Genomic DNA, 25,640 nt, shown 5'->3' with positions numbered 1-25,640 from the left:
TTTACAAATTAAAGGTTTACAGCAACCCTATGTCAAGCCAGTCTATTGGTGCTATTTTTTCAATGCCATTTGCTCACTTTGTGTCTCTGTGTCACACTTTGGTGATGCTTGCAATATTTCAAAACTTTTCTATTATCATATTTGTTATGGTTATATGTGATCACTGACCTTTGACATTACCATTTGAATTATTTAGGGGTATCATGAACTGTACCCATTTAACATGGCACACTTAATCGATAAACATATGTGTTCTGTCTGCTCCACCAAATGGCTGTTCTCCCAAACTTCTTCCTCTCCTTGGGCTCCCCTATTCCCTGAGATACAACAATTTAAATTTAGGCCAATTAATAACATACAATGGCCTCTAAGTGTTGAAGTGAAAGGAAGAGTCACACATCTCTCACTTTAAATCAAAAGCTATATATGATTGAGCTAAATGAGGAAAACACATTGAAAGCCATGACAGGCTGAAAGCTAGGCTTCTTGCAACAGTCAGCCAAACTGTGAATACAAATGAAAAGGTCTTGAAGGGAATTAAAAGTGCTCCTCCAGTGAACACAGGAGTGATAAGAAAACAACACAGACTTATTGCAGATATGGAGAAAGTTTTAGGGGTCTGAAGAGAAGATCAAACCAGCCACAACATTCCCTTAAACCAAAACATAATGCAGAGCAAGGCTCTAACTCTCTTCAACTCTATGAAGGCTGAGAGAGGTAAAGAAGCTAGCAGAGGTTGGTTCATGAGGTTTAAGGGAAGAAGCCAAATCTATTACATAAAAGTTCAAGGTGGAATTATTTCAACCATTGTGGAAAGCAGTATGGAGGTGCCTCAAAAACTAAAAACAGAAATACCATTTGACCCAGGTATTCCACTCCTAGGAATTTACCCTAAGAATGCAGGAGCCCAGTTTGAAAAAGACATATGCACCCCTATGTTTATCACAGCACTATTTATGATAGACAAGAAATGGAAGCAACCTGTGTTCATCAGTAGATGAATGGATAAAGAAGATGTGGTACATATACACAATGGAATATTATTCAGCCATAAGAAGAAAACAAATCCTACCATTTGCAACAACATGGATGGAGCTAAAGGGTATTATGCTCAGTGAAATAAGCCAGGTGGAGAAAGACAGGTATCAAATGATTTCACTCATCTGTGGAGTATAAGAACAAAGCAAAAACTGAAGGAACAAAACAGCAGCAGACTCACAGAACCCAAGAATGGACTAACAGTTACCAAAGGGAAAGAGACTGGGGAGGATGGGTGGGAAGAGAGGGATAAGGAGTGGGGGGAGAAAGGAGGCATTACAACTAGCATGCATAATGTAGGGGGGGGGCATGGGGAAGTCAGTACAACATAGAGAAGACAAGTAGTGATTCTATAGCATTTTACTACGCTGATGGACAGTGACCATAATGGGTTATGTGGTGGGGACTTGATAATGGGGGGAGTCTAGTAACCATAATGTTGTTTATGTAATTGTACATTAATGATACCAAAATTAAAAATAAAATTTAAAAAAAGTTCAAGGTGGAGCAGCAAGTCCTGATGGAGAAGCTGTAGCACATTATATATGGTGACTTTCAGTTAAGCCAATGCTTATTTAACACTTTGAAATTCTTAAGATTCTTAAGAATTGTGTGAAATCTACTCTGCCTGTGCTCTAGAAATGAAACAACAAAGCCTGGATGACAGCTCATTTGTTTACAGCATGGTTTACTGAATATCTGAAGCCACTGTTGAGACCTACCACTCAGCAAAAAGATTCCTTTCAAAATATTACTGCCCATTGAGAAGGCACCAAGTCACCCAAGAAATCTGATGGAGATGTACAATGAGATTAATGTTTTCATATCAGCTAACACAACATCCATTCTGCAGCCTGGGGATCAAAGAGTCATTTCAACTTCCAAGTCTTATTATTTAAGAAATGCATTTAATAAGGCTACAACTGCCATTGGTAGTGACTCTTCTAATGGATATGGGGCAAGTAAATTGAAAACCTTCTAAAAAAGGATTCACCATTCTAGATGACCTTAAGTACATTCAGGATTCATGGGAAGAGGTCAAAAGATCAACATGAACAGGAGTTTGGAAGAAGTTGACTCCAATCCCCACAGATGACTTTGAGGGGTTCAAGCCTTCAGTGGAAAATTTAACTGCAGACGTGGTGGAAAGACCAAGAGAACTGGAATTAGAAGTGGAGCCTGAAGATGTCATTGAATGGCTGCAACCTCATGATACAACTTGAATGTAAAAGGTATTACTTCTTATGGATGAGCAAAGAAAGTGTTTCTTGAGATGAAATCTACTCCTGGTGAAGATGCTGTGAAGACCGTTGAAATAACCAAGGATCTAGGATATTACATAAACTTAGTTGATAAAGCAGTGGCAGGATTTGAGGGCACTAACTCCAATTTTGAAAGTTCTACTGTCGGTAAAATGCTATCAAACAGCCTCGAATGCTAGAGAAATTATTGTTGAAAGGCAGAGTCAAGGGATGCAGCTAATTTCAATGTTGTCTTAGTTTAAGAAACCACCACAACCACCCCAACCTTCAGCAACCACAACTCTGATCAGTAAGCAGCCATCAACACTGAGGCAAGACCCTCACCAGCAAAAGATCAAAACTGGCCAAAAGCTCAGATGATGGTTACCATATTTTAGCAGTGAAGTATTTTTAAATTAAAGTATGCACATTGGTTTTTTAAGACATAATGCTCTTGCATACTTAATAGATGACAATATAATGTAAACATAACTTTTATATTCACTGGGAAACCAAAAAATTAATCTGACTCACTTTATTGCGATAGTCAGGAACCAAACTCACAATATCTCTGAGGTATGCCTGTAGTCATTTAACACACATTTTCTGAGGTCATATTAATAAGGACTGGGGGCTAAAGGAAGAGAAATAAATTCTAGTGGCAGAAACTTAAATAGAATAATACAAAGTGGCAAGTACTCTAGAATAAGGGAAGTACCAGGAAATATGAAGAGGCTCAGAACCCAGTGATGCAATGTGATAGAGGGTGGGGGAACAACAAAGGAGGCTGCTCAGAAAAGAGCCTGAGCTATAAGTTTTGAAGGGTTATTAAGAAGTTGGGAGATGAAAAAAGGGTGAGAGGGTGTTACAAATAGAGATAATGACACTGATGAAGGTACAGGAATATGACTTGGACAGTAAAATTCAAGTAGTTCAGTCTGGCTGGAGCAACATGAAAAAGAAGTAAGATCTGATACTTAATGGGGCAGGCTGAGGCCAAATTATGAAAAAGCTTTGCAAGCTACCTAAGGAGTTTGAATTTTATCCCCAAAGCTATGGGAGCTGAAGGCTTTAAAGCAGGAAGAAGGTATGCAATCTATATTTAACAAAGCTCACAGAGAAGCAGTATGTCGGATGATTTGGGGGAGGTGAGACAGTAGCTGGGAGACCAGTCAGAAAGATGGGGCAGAAAGTGAAGAGACAGTACATTTTACTGCAAAAAAAAAAAAAAAAGGTGATGAGATAGGGCCCATCTGATACAGTTTTAAACACAAACTATTTCAAATGTGTTTCTCCATTAGTCTATGCCTCTCAAGCTATAACACCATGATTCAATTATATAGCATAACTACAAAACAGCTATTAAAGTCAATCACATAAACTCTAAAAAATCACACTGTACTTTTTTATTCAATAGCCATTCTTCAAACTAAGACTAAACATTTTTCTTTCTTCCACTGTGCACAATTTTGGAAAAACATTTCAGCCAGCTGAGCACATCTGTGCAGTGTATAACAAGTGTAAACAATTTAACAGGAGTTTAATGAAACATTTCCTATTCTTTATTGGAGAAAAAAATTAGCAAATTCTAAGATGGCAATATCAGGTTGCAAACTGACATTTTTAAATTAGCGTTGTTTTTTTAATATGAATATGCCAATTTAAAATCCCATCTGGTTGCATGTACAGCTGTCCTGAATGAATACATTTTTGGTTATTAGGCGCTTGGCTAAAGCATTCAGAACTGCCATGTGCCATCAACAGCAGCAGCCACAAGTACAGTACTTCATAAGTAACTACATACTCATGCTGGTATGACAGGGTTTCTTAGTACGTCCTAGAAAGGAGGGGACATACAAGGAAACGAAAGGAATAATCTCACAATTTTTAGAAAGCATCTTTCAGTTTTACCTCCTATTCTCTTAAAAGGCAATGGACTCTGATATCTTTGAGCCATAGTTCCTTAGCCCAGAAAATTTTACTTACCCTCCTGCTTTATAACAACAAAATTTTAAGAACCAAGGCTTTGGAATTGGACTAAAACTGGGTTCAACTCCAACTGTACCTCTTATAAACTATATGAACATAACACATTATCTTCCTGAGACTATTTCCCCATGTATAAAATAATACCTAACCTTGCAGAGATGTGGTGAGGATGAAAGAAATGTACATAAAAGATCTATAGAACATCTGCTTATGTGGGCAGTCAATAAATGGGAACTATTTTACACTCTCCTTTGTACCTCATTATAATTTATATATAACAGAAATTATGCACCTACCTTAAACGCTTATTGTCAGGATTAAATGAATTAACATAGGTCAAGGGATTAGAACAGTGCCTAGCACAGCAGGCAATCATTAAGTTTTGATGCTGTTGTTACTATTACATGCTAACATCATAGCATGTTTCACAAATGAATTGTAATTTCTTTATTGTCATCTTCCTCTCCATCTAACACTTAGCATAAAACCTCAATAAATATCTGTTGATGAGTTGAATAATAGATGAATGACTGAATGAACGAGCTAAAGATATCCTAGTTCTGTGACAAAAGAAATACCTCTGTGAATTCATCACACAATATTCACAGTAGCCATTCAATGACAATGTATTATTTTGTGAACTGATTAATCCTATCAAGCCTATATGATAAATAGGGGAAGTACTCCTGTGGGCCTGTTTTACAGATTATTAGGAAGTCACAGAGAGATTAAAGGCTAAGATCACTCAGCTAGGAAAGGAACTAGAATCCCCTTCAGTCTCTCAGAAACTAGCTATAGATTGTTCCCTACTAGGGCTTGCTCTCTTTCTTTATTTTAACCATTACTTACAGGATTGGTCAAGTTTTTCCAAATCTCTGTGGCTGCAGGAAGAGACCTCTGAGTGAGACGATAGAATGAATGATGGGAAGATAAAGAAGGAACATGGCCAAACGAAGAGACAGTCAGCATCTCTTCTGTCTTGAGAGAGAAGGAACAAAGACCTGACTTTATTTGGCCTGAGCATAGAGAAACCAATTAAATCTGAAACTAATAAGAGGACAAAGCTCTAAAACTATGAACAAATGAAGACAAAGGACACTTAGATGGTCAAATGTGAAAGGTGGTATGGAGGTTAGATACTCATCCCCTCCTGTAGAAAAGATAACTAGGTAGTCTTTCTGGGGAGTATTCATTTTTCCATTTAAAAAATACTTACTGATTCCTTGCAGTGAGCTAGAAGGCAACTTGACAGTTATTCAGAAAGAGCCTTAAAAAATTTATACCTTTACTCCAATTACCATATTCCTAAATTTTAACTGGAAGAAAACTATCAAAAAATATACACCAAAATAATTATGGCCAAAGACTCTTATCATAGTGTTTTATAATATCAAAATAAAAAGGAAAGTAACCTAAACATCCAACAGTAAGGTTATAATTAAATAAATCATGTCATGTAATGTAATAATATACAGCCATTAAAACTGGTAGTTTAATTTTAAAAATTAATGACACTGAAAAATGTTTATGATTTGATGTTAATTTAAAAAGCACTCCACAAAACTATTCCTATAGCATGATCTTTAATAGGAAAAAACTAAAACAAAAACAACAATAACAAACAAATGCTGAGTTTTATTTCTGCATGGTAGGATATTGGGAGGATAGGATATAAGGAGATAGTTGTCTAGTTTTCAGATTTTACATAATAGGCATTTTTCAAAAAACTACAGGGTGGAGGAGACTTGCAGAAGAAAAGTGAGGATATTAAATGCCATCAGGATTGATCAAGCTCTTTGGAATCTCTGCTGGGTGAAAAGGATATAAAAGGCATATTATTTTTCTACAAAAGGACTATGTTAATCCTAGTGAGAACTGCCAGCAACTATAAGGGTAAAACACAATGGGAGAGCAATAAAGAGGAAATCCAATCAGATTCCCAGGAGGTCACTTTCATTCCAGAATGTCTGTCAGCAGCAAAGCCAAGTTTAATGAATGAGATGAGGAATGAAGCTTGATGGGTGAAGAAGATGGCAAAAATCTAACTAAGACTTAAACTTGAGTTCCTTGAGAGCATGGAAACTGTTAATTATCATACGGTATGATAACAACCATCGTACAAAGCAGGAGCAAGAATGTGGCAATAGAGCTTAGGGAAGGCCCAGGAAGGCTTTGGGGAAGATGACTGATTTAAAGGAGAGAGGTATGAAGCTGGAGAATGGGGAGAAGGGCATTCTAGGAAGAAGGGCAGTGCAGAGAACAGAATTAATTTAATATGCTTGAGGAAATGAAATTCACTTCAGTGTTGCTAGAGTACCAAGTACAAAGCAGGCAGTGGTGAAAGATGTGGCTGTAGAAGTCAACAGGGGCCTGTCCCAGAGGACTTGAAGGCCTGGTCAACTGGCAGATGAGCAGCTGCACATGAATCAATCAACAAGGGCTCCAGCCCAGAAGAAGCTCACCCCAGCATGAGAGACAGGCAGCACTGTAAAGACAAGTGAAGGGTGGTTAGCACAGGGAATGGCACCAATCCAGCCTGGGGCTTGGAAGAGGCCTCTGAGAGGAGGTGTCAAAGTTGAGACATAAAGGAAAAAACAGGACTAAGGGAAATGACATCAAAGATGGTAGCACACTATTAACAACTGGTCTGACACAAAATGTGTAAATCAGAGAACCAGTCCCTGCAACGCTTCCCAAAAGGGAACCATTCTCATCACCAGAATGTAAGTTCCAAAGTCTCCATTTGTCTTGTTCACTGACATGTCTCTAATACTAAACACAGTGAAAACAACGAAGCTGCTCTATAAATATTTGTGAAGAAAAAGAAAAATGGAGGTGGGGTAGGTGTTATATTAAAAAGCAATGGGGAATTCACAATTGCCAAAAGGTAGAAGTGACCCAAATGTCTACCAATAGACAAATGGATTTTAAAAACATGCAATGGAATATTATTCAGCCTTAAAAAGGAAGGAAAGTTTGACACATGCTACAACATGGATGAAATTTGAAGACATTAAGTGAAATAAGTCAGTCATTAAAGGACAAATACTATATAATTCCACTCATATGAGGTACTTGGATTCATAGTGACAGAAAGTAAAATAGTGGTTGCCAGGGCCTGGAAGGAGAGGCAAACGAGGAGATATTGTAATGAGTACAGAGTTTCAGTTGTACAACATGAGAAAAGTTTTGTTGGAGATGGATGGTGGGATGTTTGCATAACAAAGTGAATATAGTTAATGTCACCGAACTGTACATTTTTTAATTGTTAAAATGATGAATTTTATATTTGTATATATTTTACCATAATTTTTTAGAACTTACAAACACATCAAAAAAATGTTACTTAAAAGGAAAGCAATGGCGAAAATAAAAGAAAATTGAAAAAAGGGTAAAAAAGTAAGAGTATAACTCTGAAGACTAAGGCTAATCTTAAGAGCTTGAAACCAAGACAAATGGAAATGGCAGTCGACAACATCTCCATTCCTCCCTTCAACTGCCATTTCCAACCACATCCAATTTAGTAATTTGACATGCAATTGAGTACCAGTTAAAACAAATACTAAGCACAGAGCTCCCAAGAGGTCACAAACAAGAAAATCCATTGTTAATCTGAGTGATGTGTAGGAAAGCACAGTCTCACTGACTTTTCCTTGTTATTGCTAGTAACAGCCAGACAACTATCATTTAAACACCTATTATGTGTGGAACTCTGTAGTGGGAGCTTTATAAACAGTATCGGTATCTATAATCTTAGCAGTAACCTTGAAAGGTAAATGTTACAATTTTATTTTCACAGTGATTTATCTAGGAAAATACAGATGTAAACGGTAAATTTGAAATCTGAGTCCAGAACCCTTGAGGAGTGATCAACTGTTTACTTCCAAAGAACTGGCTACCTTCCTCCCTAATAGATACCTTTCTGTGCTACGCTGTTTTGTCCTGCCCTCCAGCTCTGCTGGACATTATTAGCTAGGAGTACCTAGATTAAGTCATTACCAAATACTTTTCTAGGCAATCCCCAATGGCCAGGGATGGGATGCTCTGGGCACTGAGTCCCTGGAGGAAAGAGGGGTGGCTCACCATAGGTCCTTTGGCTCCAAAGTGACCAAGCAGGACAAAGAGACTTACGACATTTCTAACAATGTTTCTTCCAGGAGGACAAACATGCCACTGGCACTGCCTAAGATGTTACTGCTGCTCAACAATGCTTCATTGATTAACAGCCCTCACTCCCTTTGCTTCCTCAAAAAGCAGCCCTAGTGTCTTCTGGCCCGTTTGCCCTCAGCCTCCCCAACTCCCATACAACACCCAGCACCATCAAGTTCAAGGCTAATCTAAGGGAGATTTTTTTTTCTCCATATATTTTTCAAAACATACCAATCCTGTGGCCCATTTATTTACCTAGCTCTGCCAAGTGACATCTATTATCAAAAGAACAAATTAATATCTGTACAGTTTTCAGACACTTCCATACACATTAAGTAATTTACTCTTTACAACAACTTAGAGAGTTATTAATATCTCCACTTGACTGAACTGGCTCAGTTTAATCTAAGTAAATAAATAAATAAATAGTGGAAAATATTCACCAGAAAAAAAGATGCTATCTTTTTTGTATCTTTTTTTTTTTTAAAGCCAAGAATCTTTCTCAACAGCCTCTGGTAGCACACCTCTCATGTCTCACAAGTCAGACTCTGGGCACATACCCATCCCTAAATCATTCACTAGCAAGGGGCAAGAGATTACCATGACTAATTGACTTAAACTAATTCATTGGGGTGGAACAGAAGTTGGCAAACACACAACCACCACAGTGCTCATCACATCTAGGACACAGATTAGAAAGAAATGAGGGAAGCAGATCACCTCCAAACCCCTCCTAGTGTGTTTTCTTTATGTCACACGAACCTGAAGACTCAGTGGGGAAGAACTGTTAGTGTGGGGAAGAGAGAAGAGACATTCTGTAGAATCCAGTCTCTGTGGAGAGCACTCTGGAAAGAGGATCTGCAGCCCTTAGTTTTAGTAACAGTCCTATACTAATACTAGTTCTAAACTTAAACTCTGTGCCATGTAGGCTTTGCTAAGGGATTGCCTCTTCCCAGCCCTCAGTTTCCCCTTCAATAATAAAGAGACCACCTAAATCAATGCTTTCAAACTGGTATTCAGAAAACTTATTACAGAAAGGCATCCAGAACTGGAAGCAAATAGAGGGGGATACAAGGGAGTAGAATTGTAAGCCCCACTGCAATCAGAGCAGCTCTCATTTGATCTCTTTGTATAGACCCTCATATAACATTATTTCTAGTGCTTTTACAAAAATTTTTTTAATCCACTAAATTAGATAACCAACAATTTCCCTTCCAGATTAACAATCTGTTTTTCAAGGAAGCAGGTATCAGTGGGATAATCCCCCATAATCACCTCACCATATTTCACTGAAGTTATGAATGACATTCACATTGATAAATCCAATGGAAATTATCTTTCTTTTTATTTGTTTTCCTCCTACCTCTATGTCTTTCCCTTCTCTGTGTGCTTTCCAAGGTTACCGTCTTCTGCCCAGTGATTAAATGTTGAAGACTATACTATTCTCTATTCTTTACTCACTTTATTCTCTCTCCCCAGATAATCTAATCCATATTCCATGACTTTATTTACTATCTAAATTACAAATATATAACCAATTTTTCTCTGGACCATTACCCTTCTCTAAGTTCCAGGCATGTTTATCTAAATGACTACTCAACATCATTCCTTGGATGTCTTAAAGTCATCTCAAATTCAGCATGTCCAAAAAGGACTTTACAATATTCCATCCCAAACTGGTCCTTTTCCAGTGTCTCCATTTCACTGAAAGGCACTACCACTGACCTCCTAGTTATTAAGCCAAAAACTTGGAGTTATCCTTATACTTCCTTCTCCTTTATTCCTGACATATCCCCCTCACAAAGTTCTATCCATTCTACCCACTAAATCTCTCTTACATTTCCCTTCTCCTCCTACTAACCTAGTCCAACCTACCATCTTGTTTCTCACATAGACCGTATCTGAGCAAAAGCATCCTCTATTATCCTGTCTCTACATAGCAATCAAAGTGCCGTGTTCCAAATTCAAATCATGTAATTCTCCTCTGCACAAAACCCTTTAATGGCTTCCAATTACTCTTGGCATGAAAAAAAAATCTGGTCTTCTAAGTTTTTTATTCCTGTCCCCACCTAGCTCTATGCATTGCAGACATGCTGTCCTTATTTAATTTTTTCAAATATACCAAGGTCTTTTCTGTCAACAGAGGCTTAACATATGCTGTTCCCTGTACCTAGAAGACTCTATTCACCATCCTCACTCTGCCTTTGCCTAGCAAACTCCAACTCATCTTTCAGACTGCACATCCAATATCACTTCCTTAGAGAAGTCTTCACAGAACGCCCAGACTAGGTCAGATCCCCTGGGACATGTACTCGGAGCAACATGAAGCCAGTATTGATAAGTACTACTTCAATAATAAATTTCTATTGTGTGATAGTGTATGTGTATGATCATTCAATTAGTGTATGTATCCTCCACTAAACTGTAAATTCCAGTTTATCTGTTTTTTTCTCACCATATTTCCATATTGCACAATGTTATACAATTACACAATATGCAAGCAGGAAAGCCAAGATTGTAGCCTAGATCTATTTAATACCAAAATTGAAGGTATTTCCAGTATGAGCCACTGAGAATAGTCAATCACTAAGATCATGAAAGTGGTTTTCACTAAAAACGAAGAATGGGGATAAGTCTGATGCTTCATCAATGTATGTAAATCTCTTCAGACCCAAAAAGTGAGTTTTCTACAGTAATGAAGAGGCTGGATTCTTCTTCCAAAAGGTGACTCACTGGGGAGGCTGGGAAAATTGAGTTATTAAAATAGAGTTATTACTGAAAAGACATCCCTTGTTCATGGACTGTAAGACAACATCGTTTAGATGTAATACCACCCAAAGAGATCTACAGATTCAAAGCAATCCCTACACCAAAACTCCCACAGCCATTTTTTTTTTAAATATAGACGGGTCTTCTTTTATTATCCATTCAGTGACTCTGTCTTTTTTTTTTTTGGTATCATTAATCTACAATTACATGAAGAACATTATGTTTACTAGACTCCCCCCATCACCAAGTTCCCCCCACATACCCTACTGCAGTCACTGACCATCAGCATAGTAAGATGCTGTAGAATCACTACTTGTCTTCTCTGTGTTGTACAGTCCTCCCCGTGCCCCACACACACACATTATGCATGCTAATCGTAATGCCCCCTTTCTTCCCCCCTCCCCTTATCCCTCCCTTTCCACCCATCCTCCCCAGTCCCTTTCCCTTTGGTAACTGTTAGTCCATTCTTGGGTTCTGTAAGTCTGCTGCTGTTTTGTTCCTTCAGTTTTTAATTTGTTCTTATACTCCACAGATGAGTGAAATCATTTGATACTTGCCTTTTTCCGCCTGGCTAATTTCACTAAGCATAATACCCTCTAGCTCCATCCATCCATGTTGTTGCAAATGGTAGGATTTTGTTTTCTTCTTATGGCTGAATAATATTCCATTGTGTATATGTATCCCCTCTTCTTTATCCATTCATCTACTGATGGACACTTAGGTTGCTTTCATTTCTTGGCTATTGTAAATAGTGCTGCGATAAACATAGGGGTGCATATGTCTTTTTCAAACTGGGGTGCTGCATTCTTAGGGTAAATTTCTAGGAGTGGAATTCCTGGGTCAAATGGTATTTCTATTTTCAATTTTTTGAGAAATCTCCATGCTGCTTTCCACAATGGTTGAACTAGCTTACATTCCCACCAGCAGTATAGGAGGGTTCCCCTTTCTCCACATCCTCGCCAACATTTGTTTTTGTTAGTCTTTTGGATCGTGGCGATCCTTACTGGTGTGAGGTGATATCTCATTGTGATTTTAATTTGCATTTTTCTGATGACTAGTGATGTGGAGCATTTTTTCATGTGTCTGTTGGCTCCCACAGCCTTTTTTGTGGAAATGGGAGACATGATCTTCTTGAAAGAGAACAAAGTTGTAAAATTGACACTTCTCAATTCCGAAACTGACTACAAAGCTACAGTAATCAAAACAATGTGGTACTGGCATACAGGTAGATATATTGATCAATGGAACATAATTAAGAGCCCAGAAATAAGCCCATACACACATCTATGACCAACTGATTTTAGGCAAGGGTGTCAAGATCAATCAATGGGGAAAAAATAGTCTCTTCAACAAATGGTGCTACATTCAAAAGAATGAAACTAGAACCCTACCTCATATCATATACAAAAATTAACTCAAAATGGACCCATAACCTAAATATAAGAGCCCAAACCATAAAACTCTTAGAAGAAAACATAGGGGTAAATCTTCATGATGCTGGATTTGGCAGTGGATTCTTACCTATAACACCAAGGCAAGAGCAACAGAAGGAAAGAATAGATAAACTGGACTTCATCAAAATTAAAAGTTTTTGTGCATCAAAAGACATGACCAAGAAAGTGAAAAAGACAACTTACAGAATGGAAGAAAATATTGTAAATCATGTATCTGATACAAGTCTGATATTCAGAATATATAAAGAATTCTTACTATTCAACAACCAAAAGGCAGCCAATCTAATTTTTAAAAAGATATTTCTTCAAAGATATACAAATGACCAACAAGCACATGAAAACATGCTCAACATTATTAGTCATCAGAGAAATGCAAATCAAAGCCATGAGATACCATGCTATACCCACTAAAATGACCACCTAAAAAAAGGGGGGATGATATAACAAGAAATTTGAACCTTCATATATTGCTGGTGGGAATGTAAAGTGGAAAATAGTTTGGCAGTTCCTCAACAAGCTAAACAATTAATGTATGACCCAACAATTCCACTGCTAGGTGTAGACCCAAAAGAATTAAAAGTAAGTACTCAAACAATACATGTACCTACATGTTCACAGCAGTATTATGCACAATAACCAAAAGGTAGAAACAACGCAAATGTCCGTCATCAGATGAATGGATAAGCAAATTGTGATATATCTAGTGTTATATTATTCAGCTACAAAAAGGAATGAAGTACTGATACATGCTACAATGTGGATGAACTCAAAATTATTACTTGAAGTGAAGGAAGTCAAATACAAAAGGCCACATATTGTATGATTTCATTTATATGAAATATCCAGAAAAAATAGGTAAATCCATTGACACAGAAGCAGACTAGAGGTTGCCAGGGGTTGGGGATATGGAGGAAAGGGGAATGACTACCTAAGGGTTTCTGTTTGGGGCTATGAAAATGTTTTGGAACTAGATGGAGGTGGCTGCACAATATTGTGAATGTACTAAATGCCACTGGATTGTTCACTTTTAAATAGTTAATTTCATGTTATATAAATTTGACCTCAAGAACCAGCCCTTCACAAACACACCCTTAAAATTATAGCAACAGAGACAGTATATTTCTTGATTCTCTTTAGGAAAGAAAACAAGAGCTCTAGGGACCTGCTGCAAATGAAAAGAATATAAACAAAACCCTCAATAACACTACTGTAGAATTAAATAAGTCCAGTGCTATGTCTCACTTCAGGAAATAGCATTTTACTAATAAGACACCTACTGCAGGGATCCAGGAGACAAGTAGGGACAAAGTGAAAAATAAAATAATGGGAAAGTTTTAAATAGCTTTGTAAGCTTTCAGAATGTAAAGTACATTAAAACAACAAATTAACTGCAATGGGTACAAACAGCAAGACCGCAAGGCTAGCCTTGACTAAGGCAATCAAGCTGCCATACGCTAAAAACAAATGCAGCTTAATCAAAGAAAACCTGAAAGAAGTACTACATATTTACTAAAATAGCTGAAATAAACACAGTGATAATACTAAATGTTGGCAAGGATGCAGAGAAATTGTATTTCTAATACATTGCTGGAAGGAATGTAAAATGGTACAGCCACACTAGGAAATAGTTGGACAGTTTCTTATAAAACAAAACATGCACTTACTATACAACCCAACAACTGCACTCTTGGGCATTTATCCCAGAGAAATAAAAACACTAAACCTGTATACAAATGCTCACAATAGCTTTATTTTTAATAGCATAAACCTGGAAGCAATCCAAATGTCCTTCAATGGGTGAATGGTAAAATAAACTCTGTTAAATCCATATGATTGAATTCTATTAAGCAACAAAAGAGAAATAACGATACATACAACAATCTGGATGTATCTCAAGGGCATTATGCGTAGGGAAGTCAATCTCAAAAGGTTATATACTATATGATTCCAGTTATATATCATTTTTAAAATGGCAAAACTATAGAGATAGAGAACAGATTAATGGTTGGCAGGAGACAGGAATAGGAGTATGGATGTTTGAGCACAAATACAAAGAGGGTAGTAGAAGGAAGTTTCTTTGTCATGACAGAATCACTCTGTGATGGTGGTAGTTGCATAAATACATACATGGGATAAACTGCACAGAACTACACACACACACACACAAATGAATACATTTTTTAAATGGTGGAAAATGAACAAATGAGGTCTGTAGCCGAGTTAATACATTGTACCCATGTCAATTACCTGGTTTTGATAATGCTCTACATTAATAAATGTCACTGGGGAAAGTTGGAAAAGGGATACACAGGACTGTATGTTTATTTTTGCAACTTACCGTGAGTCTCCAATTATTTCAAAATAAAAAAGTGTTCTTTTTTAAGTAATACAATTCAACACACATTTCAGTGTATTATCTACAATATGTCAGGTATGGTGTAAGGTATTATATTATATAATGGAATATTATTCATCAAAAAAATTATATAGTACAATGTTGTCTAAAACCAACTTTTTTCAATTTTGATATTCTTGACCTATCCATTTTAAAAATGAAGACCCTTTTTGCTAAGACTAATCTATTAACTATTTCCTCTAATACAGTAACTACCACCTTAATTAAGATATCCTAAGAAGTACTTTATTGCTTCTACATGCCAAAGCACATTTTTTATAACATTGACAAATACATCAGGGGCTCAGAAATATATCACCAGCTCTCTTTTTTCCAACGAAAAAGAGCCTGAAAGGTGCCGAAATACGTGAGCTGGAGGAAAAATGGTCATTTAAGAAAAAAAAAACTGAAGAGCAACTATGTTTGAACATGCAGTAGGTATAGGAGGAAATACAGTTCTTGGAGTATATCCATCCTGGGAAACAGGACTAAACCAGACCACAAAGGAGAGCCTTGGCAGAAGGTGTAACTGGTATTGAGAAATGAGGAGCCTCTGAGTACCCCGGAGGAGAGAAGAAACTGAAATCTAACCTGCAACAGGAGTGTGTCTGAATCCTATAATGTATTTAGATGGTCTGGACTCCTTCACAAAGTCCCCACTCCAGCCAAACAGGTCTACTGCTGGACTCCCAACATACCTGTTGCTCTACTGGAAGTCTTTCCTGGTTACCCAAGCCAAAAGTGGTCCTCCCTTCCTCTGAGTTCCTACAATAATCATGGAAGTGTAAATTAAGACCCACTTTTGGGAACTTATCCTGTTCTACTTTAACCTGTAGCTGTATACTTTAATCCATCTCCTCTATGACTAGGCCCTTACAAAAGGCACTGTATTCAAACGGGAAAAAAAAACACGTAAACAAAGAGCATCTGGTTCAGGTTTCATGACAATATGGTTATGTGCATGCTGTTTCCTATGCCTGAATGATAAACTCAGTTACATGTTAAACTGCTTTCCCAGAAGAACTGTCTTGTTTTCTTCTTTTAAAAGTTACCTTTCTTTCCTAGGCTTCCAGGAAATTCAGATGTAAATTTGTAGCTCACCTCTGGCAAGTGGGGAGACTTATTCTATTTTCATTAGTAAGTGAATAATCTCTTTTTTATGTTATTTTAAGTTATTTTTGTAAGCTGTCCTAAATCTTTTGTGGAATGAATATATCACAGACCACACAAATTTGGTAAACTCTACTATATCCCTCATAAGGTTATTAAAATTATGGCAAATAAAACAGACAATGGCATAGCCATTCCCTTAAAAAAAGAAAATTCCATAAACCAAGGTCTTTATCTTATTACTGAAAAGACTTTTTTTTATATCTGTATCATTTAACTAGGGGGTAAAAGTGATACTTCACTCATTCTGGACAATAAAAATTAATTTTTGGATAATTTAAGTACCTCTTATCTAGTTCTTGATCTTGAAGTTCAATGTTACAATCTTAGGAAAGACTATGACTTAAAACATTACAGGGAAATATTTACAGATGTATAACCTCTCTTCATCTCTCTGACCCTCATCATAAATGGGAGAGTAATACTTACCTTGAAGGGCTCTTCTGGAGATTACATAAGGCAATATGTGCAAGTCATCTAGCAGGTCCTCAGTAAATTATCATCTGATTCAGATCTTGGTCTACAATCCAGATGCCTTGCTTCAAGGTCAAAATGTTTTCCATCATAGAATGAAGTCATAATGCTAATTAGACTTTTCCATTTGATTTCTTGCTTAATCTGGTTTCTGACTTTAAAGCTCAATAAAGAATCAAAGGTTACCTTTAACAGGATGGTTCTGCCAGAAGCTAAGCAAAACATTCCTTGGGCATCAGTGGAACATATTTAGCGAGGCACTAATTCACCAGGAACCCAGGGGAAGAGCATTTACTAAGCCGATCAATGGACTAACACTACACTATACATTACTCTTGTGCCCAGAATTTCCAATGCCACTACTCTCTATATATTTCATTCTTTAATACTGATGGCAATGGATTGGTGAAATCAGTGACACTATGTCAAGAAAAGACTCACAGATAACTTTTCAAGCAATTCCAGACCAAGACTTCATCCTTATTAGATGTAAATACTTGATGTTCTTCTCTATCATTCATCTCAAACATTCCTAAGATATGCTCTGGAAAGCTCAATCATATTTACTTTCCATCATAATGCAACCAACAATGTCAGCTCTCTCTTGTTAACTGAAAACCTATACAAAATAAACATACATAATAGCTATCAACAGGTGTGCTATTATTAGCTAAGTAAGATTTAGAGATAATTTAGGTAGACTGCCTACACAGTAATTTGCCTAAAGAAAGTATACAATAAATTGTAGCTGCTATTATCATCATTAATAAATATTCATAAATGCCCACTATTCTCCCAACATTGTGCTGAGGCCTCGGGGAAACAATAGGTACAGATGCAGTCCCATCCTTAGAGGGCATACAATCTAGTTGAGAAAAAACAAGTTAACTGTTACATATAATTACATAATTAAAGGGTGAATTGTTTACCACAGACGAAGTACTGAAGGAAACCAGAAAGCTTTTCCTTCTCTTAAGTCACAAAAACTCTGAGTCAGGCAGGGCAGAATAATTATTCTTATTTTATAGAAAAAGAAACTGAGACCAAAAGAGAGAAAAAAAATCCTGTTCATGTTCACAGAGATCACTGATTCATATGTTTAACAAATCCTAGGCCATGAAGTATACTAGGTGCTGAAGAATAGATCAGTTAGAATTTTTTCCATTGTAAATGACAGAAAACTTACTCCAAACTAAGCAAAAAGTCTGATTACTGGCTTAATTAAAAGAAGCCCAGGATTAGGGAAGACTAGGGAGAAGCTGCAATTCAGAGCTCAAAGTCACCATCTCCATCTCCTCAGCCCCGCTTCCTCAATGTTGGTTCTGTCATGAACCACACACTCCTCTTATGATGGCAAAACGGCTTAACAGCTTCTTATCTTTCTAGACGCTAACACCCTTCTAGTCCAGCAACACTGGGAGAGGGTCTTCTGTAGTAGAGCCCACAAAAGTCCTGAACACCCAGTTTAGACCAGTTTAATGTATATATATATAGAGAGAGAGGGTCTTCTGTAGTAGAGCCCACAAAAGTCCTGAACACCCAGTTTAGACCAGTTTAATGTATATATATATATATATATAGAGAGAGAGAGAGAGAGAGGGTCTTCTGTAGTAGAGCCCACAAAAGTCCTGAACACCCAGTTTAGACCAGTTTAGTGTATATATATATATATACTATTTACCCTTAAACTAATCACTACAGCCAGAGGAATGTCATGTGTTAGTTAACCTGGGTCTCGTTCAGATACACCAGAGCTAAGAAGTTCCTACACAAACCACATGGGACAAAATAGGGTGGTGTGGTTCCAAAAACCAACCCCCTGGGGCCAAGACAAGGGGGAAGCTAAGGAAGCAAACAACATGCCCACTGCATGTGATTGTGACTGTGCCCCTGTGATTGTGCTCTCATGGAAAATAGTTTAGAACAATGATTTACAAGTGTAGATGTCTGGTATTAAAAAGAGTTAGAGGTCTTATATCATATACAAAAATATTTTCAAAATGGATTTAAGACTTGAAATGGAAGACCTGAAACCACAAAACTCCTAGAAGAAAACACAGGCAGTAAGCTTTTTGACATAGGTTTAGCAATATTTCTTTGAACCAGTCTCCTCAGGCAAGGGGAACAAAAGCTAAAACAAACAAATGGAATTACACCAAACTACCTAAAAAGCTTTTGCACAGTGAAGGAAACCATCAACAAAAGGAAAATGCAACCTATCAAATAGGAGAAAATATTTGCAAGTCATACATCTGCTAAGGGGTTACTATCCAAAATACATAAACTTACACAATACAGTATCAAAAAACCAAATAACCCAATTAAACAATGGGCAGCTATCTTTAACAGACATTTTTCCAAAGACATACAGATGGTTAACAGGCTCATGAAAAGATGCTCAACATAACTAATCACCAGGGAAATGTAATTCAAAACCACAGTGAGATATTACCTCACACCTGTCAGTTGGCTGTAATAAAAAAATAATAATAATCAAAAAAGACAAAAATAACAGAAAATAACTTCTGGTTTTTTGTGGAGAAAAAGGAACACTCACACACTGTTGGTGGGAATGTAAAACGGTGTAGCCAACTATGGAAAACAGTGTAGAGGTTCCTGAAAAAATTAAAAATAGAAGGAAATTCTGAAAGATGGCAGCATAGGAAGCGAGCTTTAATTCACCTTCTCCCACCTTCATACCGAATCTACACCTATACACAGAGCAATTGATCCTGAGGAAGAACTGAGGAATGATTGAGCACTTTCTGCATGACAGGGACAGAAAGATAACATAAAAAAAGTAAGATGGACACACAGTAACAGAGGAAAATCCTCCCCTAGTGTAACAACCTGCAGAGCGGAGGATATCAGTGAGGGACCCGGACAAAGACTGCCTTCCCCAGGGATAGAAAACAAAAACAAAAACATAGTTTAAAGTACATCTAGACTATAAGGGAAAGAACCTGATTTATAGAATTAAAGTACCTGTCATTTGGTGGGGGAACACCTGAAACTCTCTCCAGATGGGGATCTGACAAGCACCATTGTTTACACTCCTTCCCCACCTTGATAGTGATGCATGGAGCAGCACTGGGGCACACATACCAATTTCAGATTTGGTCTAGGTGGCTTCCCAGCTCCCCACCCACACCGAGACTCATTAGCACTGGAAAGTGCATTCAGGCTGCAGCTGCCCTGAGGGCACAGAGCCCATCACCACTAAACCCTACAGAGCACACCCTAGCCACCACTGGGGTTTCCCTGGAACCAGTTGTTGCTCCATCCCAGGCTGTTGTGATACCGCAGACTCAGATACAGAGTTTTCCTGAGGGCTGGGCCTGAGCCTGGGGCTGCACCATGGGTACAGAGCCCATTGCCACCTAACCCCTGGAAAGCAAACCTAAGCTTCTGCTGCATCCTGGCACTAAGTAGGTAGCTGCAGAAGCAGGGCTTTCCTGGAGACTATGCCTTGCCCCTGCCTCCTTGCCAGCATGGACCCCATCAATATCTACTCAGGAACACCTCTGATTGAGCCCCTCCAACTGTGACCCCTCAAACCATACCCTAAAAGCCCTAACAGCAGGCCCTCTCCCAAGTCACACTCCCAAGGCCTCCAGCCAGTCAGCCAAAATCACCAGGCACACACAGTCTAACCAAGGGAGCTTCCCTATACTAGGCCAATCCTTCAAGCCTGGGAGAGGTAGCCCTTTCTACTAATTCACAGAATCAGGCACAGAAAATCAAACAAAATGAAGAGACAGAAGAGTACACTTAAAACAACATGACAAAACTTCAGAAAAAGAACTAAATGAAACAGAGTTAAGCAATATACCAGATAAAGAGTTCAAGTTAAAGATTATAAAAACACTCACCAAACTTGAGAAGAGTGGAGGAGCTCATTGAGAACCTCTACAAAGATAGAAAATATAAAGCAGAACCAATCAGAGATGAAGAATATAAAAAATGAAAACTACACTAGATGGAATCAGTACAGATTAGAGGATGCAGAAGAATAGATCAGCAATTTGGAAGACAGAGTAATGGAAAGCCCTCAAGCTAAATGGCAGAAAGAATAAAGAATAAAAACAAATGAGGAAAGGTTAAGGGGGCTGTGAGACAGTATCAAATATCCAAACATTTGCATTATAGGAGTCCTAGGAGGAGAAGGAGTAGAAAATTTATTTGAAGAAATAATACCTGAAAATTTCCCTAACCTAGGGAAGAAAACAGACATCCAGGTCCAAAAGCAGACAGAGCCCCAAACAAGATAAACCCAAGGAGGTCCACACCAACCCACATGATAAATAAAATGTCAAAGATCAAAGACAGAGAGAACTTAAAAGCAGAAAGAGAAAAGCAAAGGGTTACCTATAAGGGAAACCCCATAAGGCTATCAGCTGATTTTTCAGCAGAAACTTTAGAGGTAGGAAGGCAGTGGAATGACATATTCCAAGTGCTGAAAGAGAAAAACCTCCAAGAATACTCTACACACAGAAAGGTTACCAGTCAGAATGGAAGGGGAGATAAAGAACTTCACAGACTAACATAAGCTAAACGAGTTCATCACCATTAAACCAGCCCTTGCAAGAAATTTAAAAAGGAGTATTTAAGAGGAAAAGAAAAGACCCTAACTAGAAGCAAGAAAAACATAAAAGGGAAATGGTCACAGATAAACATATACCAGAAGTAGTAAATCAACCAAAATCATAAAAGCTGGTATGAAGGTCAAAAAGACAAAGGCAATAAAATCAATTACATCTAAAAGTTAGTTAAGGAACCATGAAATAAAAAGGTGTAAAAGAAGGCATCATATATATAAAATGTGGAGGAGGAGGAATAAAAAAATGTTGTGTTTTTAGAATGTGTTCAAACTTAAGTGACCATCAGCTTATCATAGATTGCTATATATGTAGGATGTCACAGAAGAACCCATGGTAACCACAAGCCAGAAATCTATAATGGATACACAAAATACAGAGAGAAGGGAATCCAAACATAACACCAAAGAAAGTCATAATGCACAAATGGAGAGCAAGAGAGGAAGAAAGGATTAGCAAAGATCAACAAAAACAACCAGGAAACACATTAACAAAATGGCAATACCTACATACTATCAGTAATTACTTTAAATGTAAATAGACTAAATGCTCAAATCAAAAGACATAGGGTGACTGAATGGTTAAAAAAAAAAAAACAAGGCTCACCTATTTGCTGCCTACACTTTAAATCTAAGACACACTCAGACTGAAACTGAAGGGATGGAAAAAGATAATTCCATGCAAATAGGAATGGGAAAAAAATCTAGATAACAATACTTAGACAAAATAGACTCTAAAACAAAGACTGTAAAGAGACAAAGAAGGACATTATATAATGATTAAGAGCACAATCCAGCAGGAAGATATAACAATTGTAAATATCTACACACCCAACAGAGGACCAACTAAATCTATAAAGGGAATATAACAGACATAAAGGGAGAGATCTACAGTAATACAATAATAGTAGGAGAATTTAGCACCCCACTTACATCAACGGATAGATGGTCCTGGCAGAAAATCAATGGATTTGAATGACACATTAGACCAAATGGAATTAACAGATATATACAGAATATTACATCCAAAAACAGTAGAACATACATTTTTTTCAAGCACACATGGAATATTCTCCAAGACAGATGACATGTTACACAATAAAGCAAGTTTCAATAAATTTAAGAAGACTGAAATCATATCAAACATCTTTTCTGACCTCAACAGTATGAAACTGGAAATCAATTACAAGAAAAACAGCATGCTACTAAACAACCAATGGGTGATCAAAAAAATCAGAGAAGAAATCAACAACTACTTGGACAGTAATTAAAGTATAAATACAATAGCTCAAAAATGTTTGGGATGCAGTAAAAGAAGTCCTAAGAGGGAAGTTTATAGCAATATAGGCCAACCTCAAGAAACAACAAACATCTCAAACATCTAACCTGATACCTAAAGGAACTAGAAAATGGGAAACAAAGCCCAAAGTTAGTAGAAGGAAGGAAACAACAAAATGAGAGCAGAAATAAATGAAACAGAGACTTAAAAAAATACAAAAGACCAATAGAACTAAGAGCTGGCTCTTTGAAAAGATCAACAAAATTGATAAACCTATAGCTAGATTTACCAGGAAAAAGAGAGAAGACTCAATAAAACCAGAAAAGAGAAGCTAGAGCAGATACCAAAGAAATACAAACGATCATAAGAGAGCATAAAAAATTATATGACAACAAATTGGACAACTCAGAAGAAATAGACAAATTCCTAGAAAGAAACATACAATCTTCCATGACTGAACCAAGAAGAAATAGTAAATTTGAACAGATGAATTACTAGTAGTAAAATTAAATCAGTAATCAAATGCTCCCAAGAAACAAAATTTCAGGACCAGATAGCTTCAAGATGAATTCAACCAAAACTTAAGGAAGAGTTGATACCTCTCCTACTCAAACTATTCCAATAAATTAAAGAGGAAGGAAAGCTCCCAAATTCATCCTATGAGGCCTGCATCATCCTGGTACCAAAACCAGACAAGGACATTACAAAAAAAAAAAATACAGACCAATATTCCCAATGAACACAGATGCAAAAATCCTCAACAAAATATTAGCAGACCAAATTCAAAAACACATTAAAAAGATCATTCACCATGGTCAAGTAGGATATATTCAGGGATGCATGGATGGGTCAATATCTACAAATCATTGTGATCCACAAAACTAACAAAAGGAAGGACTAAAAACCATGATGATCTCAGCAGATGATAAAAGTGTTCAACATCCATAAATGATAAAAACTCCCAACAAAGTGGGCATAGAGGGCACATATCTATAAATAATAAAGGCCATATATGATAAACCACAGCTAACATACTCAATGCCAAAAAACTGAAAGCTTTTCCTCTAAGATCAGACACAAGATCTCACCATTTTTTTCTTTTTATTGAAGTATAGTTGATATACAATAATATGTTGGATTCAAATCACCACTCTTATTCAGCATACTCCTAGAAATCCTAGACACAGCAATCAGACAGGAAAAATAAATAAAAGGCATCCAAATTGATGAGAAAGAATCAAAATTGTCATTCCTTGCAGAATATACACTATATACAGAAGACCCTAAAGACTCTACCAAAAAACTATTCAAAATCATAAAGTTAGTAAAATCCCAGAATATAAAACCAATGTACTAAAATCTGCTGCATTCTTACATACAATGAACAGAAAGAGAAATTAAGAAAACAATCCCATTTATAATTGCATCAAGAAGAATAAAATACCTAAGAAAAATCTAACCAAGGAGGTGAAAGACCTGTACTCTGAAAACTATAAAACACATAGAAGAAATTGAAGATGACACAAATAAATATGTAAGGCTATTCCATGCTCGTGGATAGGAAGAATTAATACTGTTGAAGTGTCCATACTGTCCAAAGGAACTGTTAGGTAAATGGAAGTTTTCAACCTGAATCTTTACCTAGCCAAGATGGTGATGTGCATAAAAGGGCCTGCTTGCACATGAATGTGATGTTTACCATGGCAGAACTGCCAGTCCGTCATGGGGCTGCTGGTTGGGACATGCTCATGGAGGTACAGAAAAATATTCAAGAAATGGCAATCCTCTCCTCTCCTCTGTTCCTGTTATGTAACCTGCCAGTCAAAAGGGACCCACCCACAGAGTTCCTTCCAGAAGGGGCAGGGGGAAGTGGAGGGTGCAGAAGACAGTGAGAGAACACTGGAGGATGGAGCCAAGCAAGAGGAGGTGGAGAGCACTGAGAGAGAGAGAGAGAGAGGAGAGGGGGTGGAGAGCACCAGGAAAAAGAGACTGAGCCACGAGAAATAAAAAAACTTATCCTCAACCTCTCACCCTTCAGTCTCATAGGATTCACAGTGAACTTACCTTGAGTGGGGAACCCCACCTCCTTCCTCTGGAAGCCACAGCAACCTACAGCTTCACTGCAATTCCTATTAAAATGCCAATGGCAATATCAATTCAAGATGGCAGGGTGAGAGGTGAGACAGAGAACTTCTTCCAAAACCACATATAGTATGAAAATATAGTTAATACAACTAATCCTAAAACAGCGAGAGGAAAGAAGGCTGCACCAGACTGCATACACCTGCAGAACAGAGCAGACCTCATGAAACAGGGTTAACGTACTAAAGCCTTGATCCAGAGGGACCTAAGCCCTTCCCCCACCCCAGCTCACAGGCAGGAGGAAGAGAAATGGAACGGGAAGGAGGTGGAAGCCTAAGACTGCTGAACACCCAGCCCTAGAGATGTGCTTTGGAGCACAAACCTACACTGTGTGGTGCTCTGGAGGTTGGTGGGGTTGGGGAGCTGGGACAGGTGGCGTGCTGGAGAGACTGAGATTCCGGCCATTTGTGGAAGATGGGGATCCACATTCAGCCACTCTGGGACAAAGGAAAGGCAGGCGGTCTGAGAGGCTTCCTAGCAGCGAAAGGGCTGCTGAATGAGCGGGGATTGCACAGACCATGCTGTGCAGGAGAAGGGATAAGTGGACAAGGTAGTCTGGGCACACTCTGCCCAGCAGGTTGGGAACTTTGAGGAGCTTCAGGCGCTCCATCCCCGTGGCTGGCTACTCAGCATAAAGGCCCCCCACTGTGACACGCAGCCTGCTGTGCCTTCCTCCTGGCCTGCAGGCACTGGCTTGAAAACAGGCACTCATCGCGCTGGCATTGGGCCAGCCAGAGGGAGGCCCTGCCTACAACAGCTAGAGATGCAAAGCACAGAGGCTTACACCTCTATGCTCAGCCCACTGGCTCTGACACTGGAGTCAGGCACTAAAGCCGGGAAGAAGGAAACAGCTCTTTACTCCCACCAGGCACCAGTGCCACTCCCCTGTGGCCACCAACCTCACTCCAGGGGCTGAGCAGCTCCAGAGACTAGCAGTTCTGGG

General features: G+C 38.0%; 1 protein-coding gene across 5 annotated transcripts in view; it reads right to left on the bottom strand.

Moving 5' to 3' along the window:
- FAM168A (family with sequence similarity 168 member A) overlaps positions 1-25,640 on the bottom strand; it is a 259,894-nt gene that overhangs the window by 180,185 nt on the left and 54,069 nt on the right. The window lies entirely within an intron of this gene.

This window comes from Manis pentadactyla, chromosome 9, assembly GCF_030020395.1.
Source record: "Manis pentadactyla isolate mManPen7 chromosome 9, mManPen7.hap1, whole genome shotgun sequence".
In the NCBI taxonomy this organism is placed as follows: Eukaryota; Metazoa; Chordata; class Mammalia; order Pholidota; family Manidae; genus Manis; species Manis pentadactyla.
The sequence above is the reverse complement of the archived record's forward strand: the minus strand, read 5'-3'. Positions and strand labels throughout refer to the sequence as shown.